The sequence below is a fragment of the Protopterus annectens genome, chromosome 5.part0, assembly GCF_019279795.1.
Source record: "Protopterus annectens isolate FY-2018-M chromosome 5.part0, PAN1.0, whole genome shotgun sequence".
In the NCBI taxonomy this organism is placed as follows: domain Eukaryota; kingdom Metazoa; phylum Chordata; order Ceratodontiformes; family Protopteridae; genus Protopterus; species Protopterus annectens.
The window spans coordinates 953755302-953767819 of NC_056735.1; the positions used below are offsets into that span (position 1 = coordinate 953755302).

General features: G+C 43.9%; 1 protein-coding gene across 6 annotated transcripts in view; it reads left to right on the top strand.

Moving 5' to 3' along the window:
* Positions 1-12518, top strand: part of FDX1 (ferredoxin 1) — a 657258-nt gene that overhangs the window by 324534 nt on the left and 320206 nt on the right. The window lies entirely within an intron of this gene.

The window sequence follows — 12518 nt, forward strand, 5'->3', positions numbered from 1 at the left end:
TGCTTTTGTTTGGAGGTATATTCTTTGTGTTTTACATTATATTCTTATACATACATGCATATATCTGTGTGTGTGTGTGTATGTATGTATGTATATATATATATATATATATATATATATATATATATATATATATATATATATATATATATATATATATATATATATTTTGTGTGTGTGTATGTGTATATATATATATATATTTATATTTATATGTTTGCTCCTCATTTGGAGGGCACCTGACATCTGGGGCAACAAAAACTGATGTAATGACGTCGGCTGCATGTTTTGTACCCCTGACGTCATGGAAGAAGGGACAGCAACCGACGCAGGACCCAAGACTTTGTTAATCAGGCTGACTGAGGGCAACCTGCCAGCAGATTACCCAAATGTAATGACTGCAACAGTGAATACACTCTAACATCTACATTTATGGTAAGTGTACACAACTGTACTTTCTGGAGATTGTAGATGGTTTTCTTGAGTCCAGCCATACCCCAGATACTGTCTCCAGCTCCTAGGAAACCTGACAGGTACTACAGAGTACCTGACTCTCTCTCAAATTCCTCTTCAAGAATCCAACTACGGATCCAGAGACCATTTCCCAAGGACCAAAAGGCATTAAGGCTACTACTACCAAAAATCCTTACCCTTCTGATAGGGACTCTAGAGCTTTAGACAGATGGGGTAATGTATACATTTCTGCTACCTTGGCCATTAGGGCTTTAAATTGCCAGTTTCGTATGTTGAAGTATCAGCAGCATATTATGGGACTACTTAAACAGAAAATTATGTTAATTCCTGACTGTGCTGAACACAAAGATTTACAAGAGTTAATGCATTCTGCTGGCCAAGTTGGTAAACATACTTTGCAATGTGGTTTTGATGCTTTAGAAGCATCTTGCAGGGCTGATGTCACTGGGTCTGTACTTTAGAAGGCATGCTTGGCTTAAGGAACAAAACTTGCCAGATCATGTTAAAGCTTAATTACTGGATGCACCCTTAAACCATGAGCACCTTTTGGCAACAAAGCAGAAGTCCTCAAAAGGATGGAGGAAGAAAATAAATCTATGCAAATTGTTAAAAGATTTCTTACAAGTACAGCCACCTAGATTCAGTAGGCATTGGCCTTCAAAGAACTGGTCCTTTCCAGTCCCTTCCAGGCCTTCTTAGTCCAAACCCAGGAGCAGCAGACCACCAAGACAACAGGCTTAGGCTGTGTAAGCAGGGGGGGTGGCTCCCACTTCCAAAGCAGGGAGTAGTAAGCCACCCCCCTGTGGAAAAGTGGCACAATGACTTATCCTTAACTCTTCCAAGCCTTGCTCAACTACTTGCTCCCTTGGGAGGAAAGCTCTCCCTGCATGCAAAAAAACTGGGAGCTCATTACTCAAGACAAATGGGTTTTAAACATAGTTTCCGTAGGATACAGATTCCACTTCCACTCACTCCCAACCCCAAGTGGATGGCCAGACCTCCCCCCAAATCGGTGGGCGGAGGCCCAAAAACAAGTGTTTTTTTTTTCTCTCTCTCTCTCCCCAGTATCAGGGCCATTCAACCTGTGCGAGCAGAACAAAGGGGTCAAGGTTTTTATTCAAGACTGTTGCTGGTTCCCTGAAAAGAAAACTCCTGGCGTCCTATCCTGGACCTGTCTATTCTCAACACCTTTCTCGTGGTTCCAAAATTCAAAATGCTAACTCAACAGCTTTTTCCTATGCTAGCCAAGGATGCCTGGCTGGCAACCCTAGACTTAAAAGAAGCTTACCTGCACATCCCAATAAGAGAATCCTGCAGAAAATACCTACGTTTCAGGGCAGGCTCCATGCACTATCAGATGTTCTTCGTGTTTCACTGTTGCAGTCCATTACCTTTGGGTAATCTGCTGGCAGGTTGCCCTCAGTCGGCCTGATTAACAAAGTCTTGGGTCCTGCGTCGGTTGCTGTCCCTTCTTCCATGACATCAGGGGTATAAAACATGCAGCCGACGCCATTACGTCAGACTTTCTTGCCGTGCAGTGCCTGGAGCAGAAGTAGTCCGCAAGTGCCGGTCGGCCGACTCCTGAAATTTTTCGTTTTCGTGTTTCAGAACCAAAGTCTTCAACTTAAAGCTATGTACCCCGTTGGGGAAACTTTTTTTTTCTTGCTCCTTACCGATGTCAGTAAAAGTTAATAATTGCATTACTTGTGGAAAGCAAATACCTTATAAAGATTTTCATCTGTACTGTATTCCTTGCCTAGGCCCTGACCACGAAGTACCTTGCTGTCGGTTTTGTGCTTTATTTATTCGGCGCACTATCCATCGTTGGTACATTTATGCCTCTAAATATTTTGGTTCTCTGTTTAATTTTTCAGAAATGTCTGTTAGCATTTTTTCAAAATCCCGGTAGTCGGATGGCTAAGATAAAGACAGACAGGCTGTCTAGGTCCAAAACTGCCGACTACGCTTCTCCTAAGTCAGTCGCCAGTTCGCTGGTACTCAGTGAGGTGCTTTTGCAGCCCCTGATACCCGCTACTTCTGACTCGCAGGCCTCTACTGAGACCCATTCGGAGTCCGGTATGCCACGAGATACTTAACCTATGGAACTCACTGATGTCTCTACCTTGGATGGGTCCGGAGCCGCTGTGCACGTACCGGCTTCTGAGAGTGTATTCAGGCCTACAGACTTGCATATTAAACCGACTCCACCTTCAATACTAAGGCCTAAATCTCGATCTGTTGAAAAAAATGATGCCCAGGCCACATGTTCAGGCCCCTAAGCCTAAAAAAACAAATGATCAAAATGGCTGAAGATCTAATTACTCTAATTAGGGGTAGTCAACCCCCCCCCCCCTTTTCTAAGAGGTCTAGGGCTGAGCTTGACTATGAATCTTCTGATCAGGACTCTCTTTCTTCTGACTTTTCTAATGACCTGGATTTGTCCATACCTACTTATGCGGATTCTGATGCAGAGGATTCCATTCCCTCTGCCCCCTGAGGACTTTTCTTTTGGGGAAACATTACATACCTTAAGGGAGCATTTCCACTGGGAAAGTCAGCAATTTTCTGATGCAAAAAAGAGGCTTAGGGATTTTCTTCTTTTACCTCAGCATAGGCCTTTGGCCATACCTCCTGTACTAGACATTGTTGATGTGTTTTCGGAATCCAGTATGGCCCCCGAGTCCCTGCCTCCAGCTCCTAGTAAACCTGACTGATACTACAGGGTTCCTGAGTCCCACAAGTTCCTTTTCAAAAATCCTGTTGCAGATCCTGAAACCATTTCTCAGGGGCCTAAGAGCATTAAGGCTTCTACTGCTAAAAATCCTACCCCTTCTGATAGAGACTCCAGGGTGCTGGATAGATGGGGTAGAAAGGTTTATACTTCTGCAACCTTGGCAATCAGGGCTTTAAACTGCCAATTTCATGTGTTAAAATATCAATAGCATATTATTGGACTGCTTAAACAAAGTGTTTATTTCTGACTGTGTGGAAAGTGAAGATTTACAGGATTTATTGCATTCTGCTGAACAAGTTGGAAAACATAATTTGCAATGTGGTTTTGATTCTTTATAGGCCTCTTGCAGGGCTGCTGTTACTGGGTCTGTGCTTAGAAGGCAAGCTTGGTTTAAGGAGCAATCTTTACCTGATCATGTTAAAGCAAAATTGTTGGATGCTACTTTAAATCAGGACCGCCTGTTTGGCAATAAGGCTGAAGAAGTTTTAAAAATGGAAGATAAAGCTAAATCTATGCAAACTGTAAACGATTTCTTACAAGTGCAACCTCCAGGATTTAGTAGGCACTGGCCTACTAAGAATTGGACCTTTCCAGCTCCTTCCAGATCCTCTCAAGCCAAACCCAGACACACCAAAAGCACCAGGTTTCAGTCCCAGGGGACTCTCCGAACTAAGCAATGGGGGGCCACCACTCCCAAATCTGGAAATAACAAGACACCCCCTATGGTAAACAGTCTCAATGACTTTCCTTTAAAATTACCAAGCACTTACCTTTTAGCCACCCCTTTGGGGGGAAAGATTGCTCTTCATGTAAAAAATTGGGAACTCATAACCCAGGACAAATGGGTTTTAAATAGTGTCCCAGGGGTACAGATTTCATTTCCACACATTGCCAACACCAAACTGGTGGCCAGACCTGCCCCCCCAAATCAGTGGGCAGAGGCACAAAAACAAGTACTTTTCCCTCTTAAACATGGGGGCTATTCAACCGGTACCAGAACAGGAAAAGGGACAAGGTTTCTATTCCAGGCTTTTCCTGGTACCCAGAAGAGACAAATCATGGCGTCCAATTGTGGACCGGTCTACTCTAAACACCTTTCTGGACATTCCAAAATTCAAAATGCTGACTCTTCACCAGTTACTTCCTATGCTAGGCAAAGATGCCTGGTTGGCAACTCGAGATTTAAAAGAAGCATACCTGCACATCCCAATCAGGGAATCTTGCAGAAGATACCTACGCTTCAAAGCAGGCTACTTGCATTATCAGTTCTCTGTACTGCCCTTTGGCTTGTCTACTGTGCCCAGGGTATTCACAAAGATCCTGGCTCCAGTAATTACATTTTGCAGGCAAAGAAATATTCAAATATATCCATACCTGGATGATTGTCTAATTCCAGGCAGAAAACCAGGGCTTTCTTCTGAATCATTTGGCGTTTGTAAAAAAAAGGTTCTAACTTGTCTGGGATACACCATAATTAAAAAGAAATCACAACTGGTACCCTGTCAACAGATTACATTCCTGGGTGCAAGCTTGAATACAACTGCCCAGATGGCTTTCCTCACGCCAGAGAAGCAAATTAATTTGGTAACTTACTTCAAACAAGTGGCCACAAAAACCCTGCTATCTGCAAGACAAATACTGCAAGCCTTGGGGTTCATGGCCTCCTGCATTCTTCTAACTCCATTTGCAAGACTGCATATGAGGAAACTACAGTGGTACTTAAGTCTATGGAGTCAACATTGTCACAGCCTGGAAACAATGATTCCTATCATACCTTGCCTACGCATGGAGTTCCTATGGTGGGCACAGGCCTGCCACCAAAACAAGGGACTGCCATTCACACTACCCCCTGCCACCCATACCCTAACTACAGATGCATCAGATTATGCATGGGGGGCTCACCTGGCAGGGAAGTGCATTCAGGGAAAATGGAACCCAAATCAAATGCACCTACATATCAATCAAAAAGAAATGTTAGATGTATAGAATGCTCTGACAGCCTTCAAGGACTACATTCTTCCAGGACAACTAATGGTAAAGACGGACAACTCTATGGTTTATGTGGTACATAAACAAGCAGGGGGGTACACATTCCTACCCCCTCTGCAGACTAGCCATGGCGTTGTGGAACACGGCCTTGAGCTATCAAGTGCATCTACAAGCTCAATTCCTGCCAGGAAAATTGAATACACTGGCAAATGGACTAAGCAGAAATGGCATGGACCCACACGAGTGGAAACTGGAACCACGGATTTTCAACATGTTGACAAGCAAATGGGGGGAGCCCAGACGTTGTTCTATTTGCCCCCCCCCCCAGAACTACCAGTTGGACACATTTTGCCCAAGGACTCCCCACGAAAAAGCCTGGAAAGTGAATGCTCTGTCCTTCAGCTGGAAACACCTATCAGTCTACGTCTTTCCACCTCTGCCTCTACTCTGCAAAGTTCTGCTAAAAGTCAAACGGGACAAACCAAGAATGATTTTGATTGCTCCAGACTGGCCACGCCAACACTGGTATCTGCTCCTGCGCAGTGTGTCACAAATCTCCATGGCACCTGCCTCTGACACCTTCCTTGCTGTCTCAGCAGGAGAACCAAATTCTGCATAATCAGCTTCCAACATTGAACCTTGCAGCTTGGCTAATCACTTAAATTCACCCTTACCATCCCTCAGCAAACTTGTGATGGATGTCATCTTGGAGGCGAGAAGACCTAGTACTAGAAAATCTTATGCTAACAAATGGAAAAGATTCTGTGCCTGGAACTCATCTTTAGAGATGAGCACAGCAGCGCCCAATTTACCTCAGATTTTGCAATACTTAACTGAGATGCTTCACAAGGGCCTGTCTTTTTCCTGTATTAAAATCCATGCTTCAGCTATTTCAGCTCACTATAACACAGAACCACCCCTCTTTTCTCATCCCCTGCTCAAGCAGTATCTCAGAGGAGCAAAGAACTTGAGACCACCCAGGAGAGCTCCTACCCCTGCCTTGTACCTTAACCTTGTTTTGGAGAAATTCACTCTAACTCCTTTTGAGCCTGCTCCTACATCAGACTTAAAATTTCTTTCTTGGAAAACAGCCTTCCTTTTAGCAATCACATCAGCTAGGATATCTGAATTACAGGCCCTTATGGCAGTGGAGCCTTTCATCATCTTCATGTAGACAGGGTATCTCTGAGGACCAATCCATCCTTCATGCCCAAGGTGGTTTCCACTGTGGCTCTTAATCAGTCCATTCATTTGCCAACCTTCTTTCCCAATCCACAGAACAAAGGGGAACGGATTCTGCATTCCTTGGACGTGCACAGACAACTTAGATTCTACTTGGACAGAACTAAATTTCGAAGAAAATCTGACCAATTGCTAGTAGCATTTGCTGCTGGGGCAGAGGGGAAGGTAATTTCAAAACAAACCATTTCTAAATGGATAAGCCATTGCATTAATTTCTGCTATAAGCACCATGGAAAACCTATCCCTCCGGGGATCAGATCTCACTCCACCAGGGCTGCATCTACTTCTGCAGCCTTTCTCAGAGGTGTTCCTACCAGAGATATTCTAGAAGCTGCAACCTGGAGTTCTGTACATACTTTCTCCATGCATTATCATTTACCAATTTTCTCTAAATCCAGAGCTGGCATTGTCACTGCTGTCTTACAGGGCCTTATAGCTGGTCCTAATGCTGTATAAATTCCTCCTCCTAACCATAGCTTTGGGAATCTACCCAAATGTAATGACTGCAACAGTGAAACACAAAGAACATAGTACAGTTGTGAGCACTTACATAAATGTAGATGTTAGAGTGTTCACGATTGCATTCCTGGTTACCCTCCCTCCAGCCCCCTGTTTTTCTTTGACTATACCACTACTTTCTTTTACTATGCTTAAAAGCCTTTGTGGTGTATTTGCTTTTGGTTGGAGGTATATTTTTGTGTTTTTAATTTTATTTGCTCCCCATTTGGGGGACACCTGACATCTGGGGCAAGAAAAACCTGATGCAATGGTGTCATCTGCATGTTTTATACTCCTGACGTCATGGAAGAAGGGACAGCAACTGACGCAGGACGCAAGACTTTGTTAATCAGGCCGACTGAGGGCAACCTGCCAGCAGATTACCCAAATGTAATGACTGCAACACTCGAACATCTACATTTATGGTAAGTGTACACAACTGTACTTTCTATGCATTTCCCTTTGGCTTATCTACTCGCCCAGGGTATTCACAAAGTGCCTAACTCCAGCCATTGCATTTTGCAGGCAGAGAAGTTATTCAGATTTACCCATACTTGGACGATTGCCTGATTCAGGCAGAGAGTCCGGACTTGCTATTACAACACCTGGCATTTGTAAAGAGACTTCTAACCTCACTGGGGTACACCATCAACGAGACAAGATCACACCTATTACCCTGCCAACAGATTGTATTCCTGGGAGCAAGCTTGAACACAATTTCCCAGATGGCATTCCACACTCTAGAGAAACAAGTTTATTTGACAACCTACTTCAAACTATTGGCCACAAAAACCCAGCTATCTGCAAGGAAAATCCTGCAAGTCCTCTGGTTCATGGCCTCTTGCATTCCGTTAATTCCATATGCAAGACTGCATATGAGGAAACTTCAGTGGTATCTAAAAAGTCTATGGTGTCATCATTCTCAGGACCTGGAAACAATGATTCCTCAGGACCTGGAAACCATGATTACTATCATTCCTTGTCTAAGGGCAGAGTTCCTTTGGTGGGCAGAGGCCTGCTGCCACAACAAGGGACTCCCTTTCACTCTACCCCCTGCTGCCCAAACCCTAACAGACTCATCAGACTATGCATGGGTGGCTCACATGGCAGGGCAGTGCATGCAGAGCAAATGGAACCCAAAACAGATGCACCAGCATATCAATCAAAAAGTAATGTTAGCTCTACAGAATGCTCTGACAGCCTTCAAAGACCTTTTTCTGCCAGGGCAAGTATTGGTAAAGACAGACAACACCACAGTTATGTGGTACATAATCAAGCAGGGGGGAACCCATTCCTACCCACTCTGCAGACTAGCCATGGCTCTGTGGAACACAGCCTTGAGCTACCAAGTGAACTACAAGCTCAATTCCTGCCAGGCAAACTAAATTCACTGGCAAGACGACTTAAGAAATCTCATGGACCCACACAAATGGAAACTGGAACCCAAGATATTCAAGCTGTTGAACAAATGGGGGAAACCAGAGGTAGACCTGTTTGCCTCCCCTTAGAACTACCAACTGAAGAAATTCTGCACCAGAACTCCTCACAGTCCAGCTTGGAAAGTGGATGCCCTGTCCTTTACCTGGGAAAGCCTCTCAGTTTGCCTTTCCCCTCTGCCTCTCCTCTCAAAGGTTCTAATAAAGATCAAACAGGACAAGCCAAGGACAATACTGATTGCACCAGACTGGCCACGCCAGCACTGGTACCCCCTTTTGCGCAGTCTGACAGTGCTACAACCATGGCACCTACCTTAGACCCCCTTCCCTGCTGTCCCAGCAGGCGGGCCAGATTCTGCACCCTCTGCTTCAAACCCTGAACCTTGCAGCCTGGCTAATTCCCTGAGCTCTCACCCCTAGCAACCCTTGGTAAGCAGGTGCTGGATGTCATTCATGAGGCAAGGAGGCTTAGTACTAGAAAATCCTATTCAGATAAGTGGAAAAGATACTGTTCCTGGAGCCAGGCTTAGGGGATGGGCACAATGGTGCCCAGCTTACCTCATATTCTAGATTATTTAACAGAAATGCTCTACAAGGGCCTGTCTTTCTCTTCTATTAAGATTCATGCCTTTTCCATTTCAGCACATTATGATACTGAGCCTCCCCTCTTCTCTCATCCCCTGCTAAAACAATTCCTTACAGGGGCAAACAGTTTAAGATCCCCCAGGAGAGCTCCCACTCCTGCCTGGGATCTTAACTTTGTATTGGAAAAACTCACTCTTCCCCCCTTTGAACCAGCTGCTACAGCAGAGTTGAAATTCCTTTCTTGGAAAACAGCCTTACTTCTAGCCATCACTTCAGCAAGAAGAGTGTCTGAACTGCAGGCCCTCATGGCAGTGGAACCCTTCATTATCTTCCATGCTGACACGGTTTCCCTCAGGACTACTCCATCCTTTATGCCCAAGGTGGTGTCTAGTGTGGCTCTAAACCAGTCCATTCATTTGCCTACTTTTTTCCCCTAATCCTCAAAATAAAGGGGAAAGGATACTGCTTTCTCTGGACGTGCACAGACAGCTTAGATTTTATTTGGACAGGACTAAGCCTGTCAGAAAACCTGACCAGCTGCTAGTTAGCCTTCCTGCAGGGGCAGAGGGGAAGTCTATTTCAAAGCAAACCATTTCCAAATGGATAGCCCATTGCATTCATTTCTGCTACAAGCATCATGGAAAACCTACCCCACTGTGGGGATAAGGTCACATTCCACCAGGGCTGTATCTACCTCTGTGGCATTTCTCAGAGGAGTCCCTACCAGGGACATCCTGGGAGCTGCTACCTGGAGCTCTGTGCATACTTTCACCAAACATTACCACCTGCCAATCTTTTCTAAATCCAACGCTGGATTTGCCACAGCAGTCTTGCATGGCCTGATTGTTAGCCCTAATGCTCTTTAACTACCTCCACCCTTCCTTAGCTTTGGGAATCAACCCAAATGTGATGACTGCAACAGTGAAACACGAAGAACATAGTACAGTTGTGTACACTTACCATAAATGTAGATGTTCGAGTGTATTCACTGTTGCAGTCCTGGTTCCCCTCCCTCCAGCCCCCTGACTTCTCTTGACTTTTACCTTTCCTTGTTTGCATATATTATATCATGTGTATTTGCTTTTTGCTGGGGATGTTCCATACCATGTAATTGCTTCCTATTGTGGGGGCACCTGAGATCTGGGGCAAGAAAAACTGATGTAATGGCATCTGCTGCATGTTTTATACCCCTGACGACCTGACGTCATGGAAGGAGCGACAGCATTTGACACAGAAATCAGAAGACTCTGGTATTCAGGCCGTCTGAGGGCTATCTGCAGGCAGATTTACCCAAATGTGATGACTGCAACAGTGAATACACTCTTAACATCTACATTTATGGTAAGTGTACACAACTGTACATTCTACTTAGATGAAGAGACGGGGGGGGGGAGTAGTTCTTATGTTTCCTGCTTGTGAACGCTCTTGTGACAACTTGCCTTCCAATTGATTTCACTACACCTTTTATATATTTATTTAACATTTGTTTACTGAGAAAGTCTGAATTGGAACAAAGCCAATTTTCAGCGGAGGTCCAGGGAGAAATGCTCCAGACACATGTCTTTGAAACATGGGAGGAAACCGGAGCATGGGGGGAAACCCACACAAACACAGGGATGACGTGCAGACTCTGCACAGAAGGCACTCCAGCCGAGAATTGAACTGGAGAACCTCTTACTGTGAGGTGACAATGCTACCGCTGCACCACTATGCTGCACCTATGCTTAAAGCTTTTGTTGCTTCCTCCCCAGCTACAGGCTGGATAATCACACAGTCCAACTGGTTCTTATTTTGCAATACCTAGAATAAAATGTACATGTGTGGATTCAGCTTGAACTGTTAACTTTTCTTCGGTGCACTTGATATCGATTATAGTTTTTGCTGTTCTAGAAAGGCATTTTTAAAAACGTATTAAAATACATAGTATTTTATTGTTTCCAATCTATAAACTCATTTACAAGTGAATTATGTATTTTATTTAATTATTTTACTGTGGTGTGGAATGCATTTGTCAGGGTCCATCTCATACTGAAGTAAAATGTATATGTATAGGTTGATGGGCACTTTTTTGAAATAAGTCATTCGTTAGCAGATTGACTCCACATTTCTTGCCTTCTGTCCCAAGTCTGCATTACTAATACAGTACAGTATGAGGCATACTTCTCAACCTCTAAGAGAGAGAAATCTGGATAAAGACATATATAATGGGGGGACAAAGGCCCAAAAGTAGGGACAATTTTTAATTATTGCTGTTACAAACTTAATCGATCAAATGACAGATTTTGCATTAGCATGAATTTTCTGGAGAGTAATAGTTGATAACAGTTGGAATAATGTTAAACAGTAGATAGCTGCCATGGTGGTTGCTATTGGGAAATGTTAGAACATGCTGGGGTCTCACGAAGATGAACTTAACAGGTCCGTGAGAGTCTAGAGGTTCACCATTATCACAAAGTATGAATCATTTTTGCACTTTCAGTTCAGTTTTTGTAGTGTTTGTGGGATCTAGCTGAATGTAGTCTTGTATATTTGAAGAAAAGAGTTGTTCATATTTATCAGTAATGGCTAATGCCATTGTGCAACATCTTCCAGACAAAATTTTATGAGGAGAGGGAGCACCTCATAAAAGTGACTTTTCTTGGGGGCCCTCTTCTTTTTCTTGGGGGCCCTCTTCTTTTTCTTGGGGGCCCTCTTCTTTTTCTTGGGGCCCTCTTCTTTTTCTTGGGGGCTCTGTTCTTTTTCTTGAGAGTTCTTTTTGTAGGACTTGTAGCACTAACACGTTGGAGTCAGAATTGGGTAGTACATCACATTTTTCAAGGCTGCAGAAGCAACCCTTAATACTCTATAATGGCTAGCCTTCCCAGATTCCTGCTGCATAAGTGGTCACCGTATGCAAATAGCAGTTTTATTTTTGTTTTTGATTAAAGTTGTTGAATTAATAGTTAGATTTTCTTACTTGAATATTTTGGCTTTCCTCATTTTCATTCAGTTTTAAATCTTTTTGCTTTTTATCATTTTGTTGTATTGACTTAATGCGATCAGCTGTTTCTTTCATAAGTAAATGTCCATGTGGAAAATTCTTCCTACTGATTGCACCTAAAATGTTTAATCTTTTAGGGGTGTATGATAGTGAGAAATGCTTAGTCTGCTTGGGGGGGGGGGTTGTGTTTACTACTTGCTGATGTTCATCGTGTTATCCTGTCGTCAGGCGGTCCCACAGTCGGCCAGAATTCCAAAGTCTTGGTCCGGCGTCGGTTGCTGTCACTTCTTCCCTGACGTTGGTGCGCTAGGGGTATACAAGAGGCATCCAACGCCTTTTTCTTCAGTCTTTCTTGCCGCGTGGTGCCAGAAGCAGAAGCAGTTTACAAGTGCCGGTCGGTCGACACCTGAGATTTTCGAATCGAATTTCAGTCCAAAGTCTTCAAAGCTAAGTACCCCGTTGGGGATCCTTTTCTTGCCTCAGTCCGATGTCAGAAAAAGTTAACAATTGCATTTCTTGTGGGAAGCAAATACCTCATAAGGACGTTCATTCGTATTGTATACCTTGCCTAGGCCCAGAC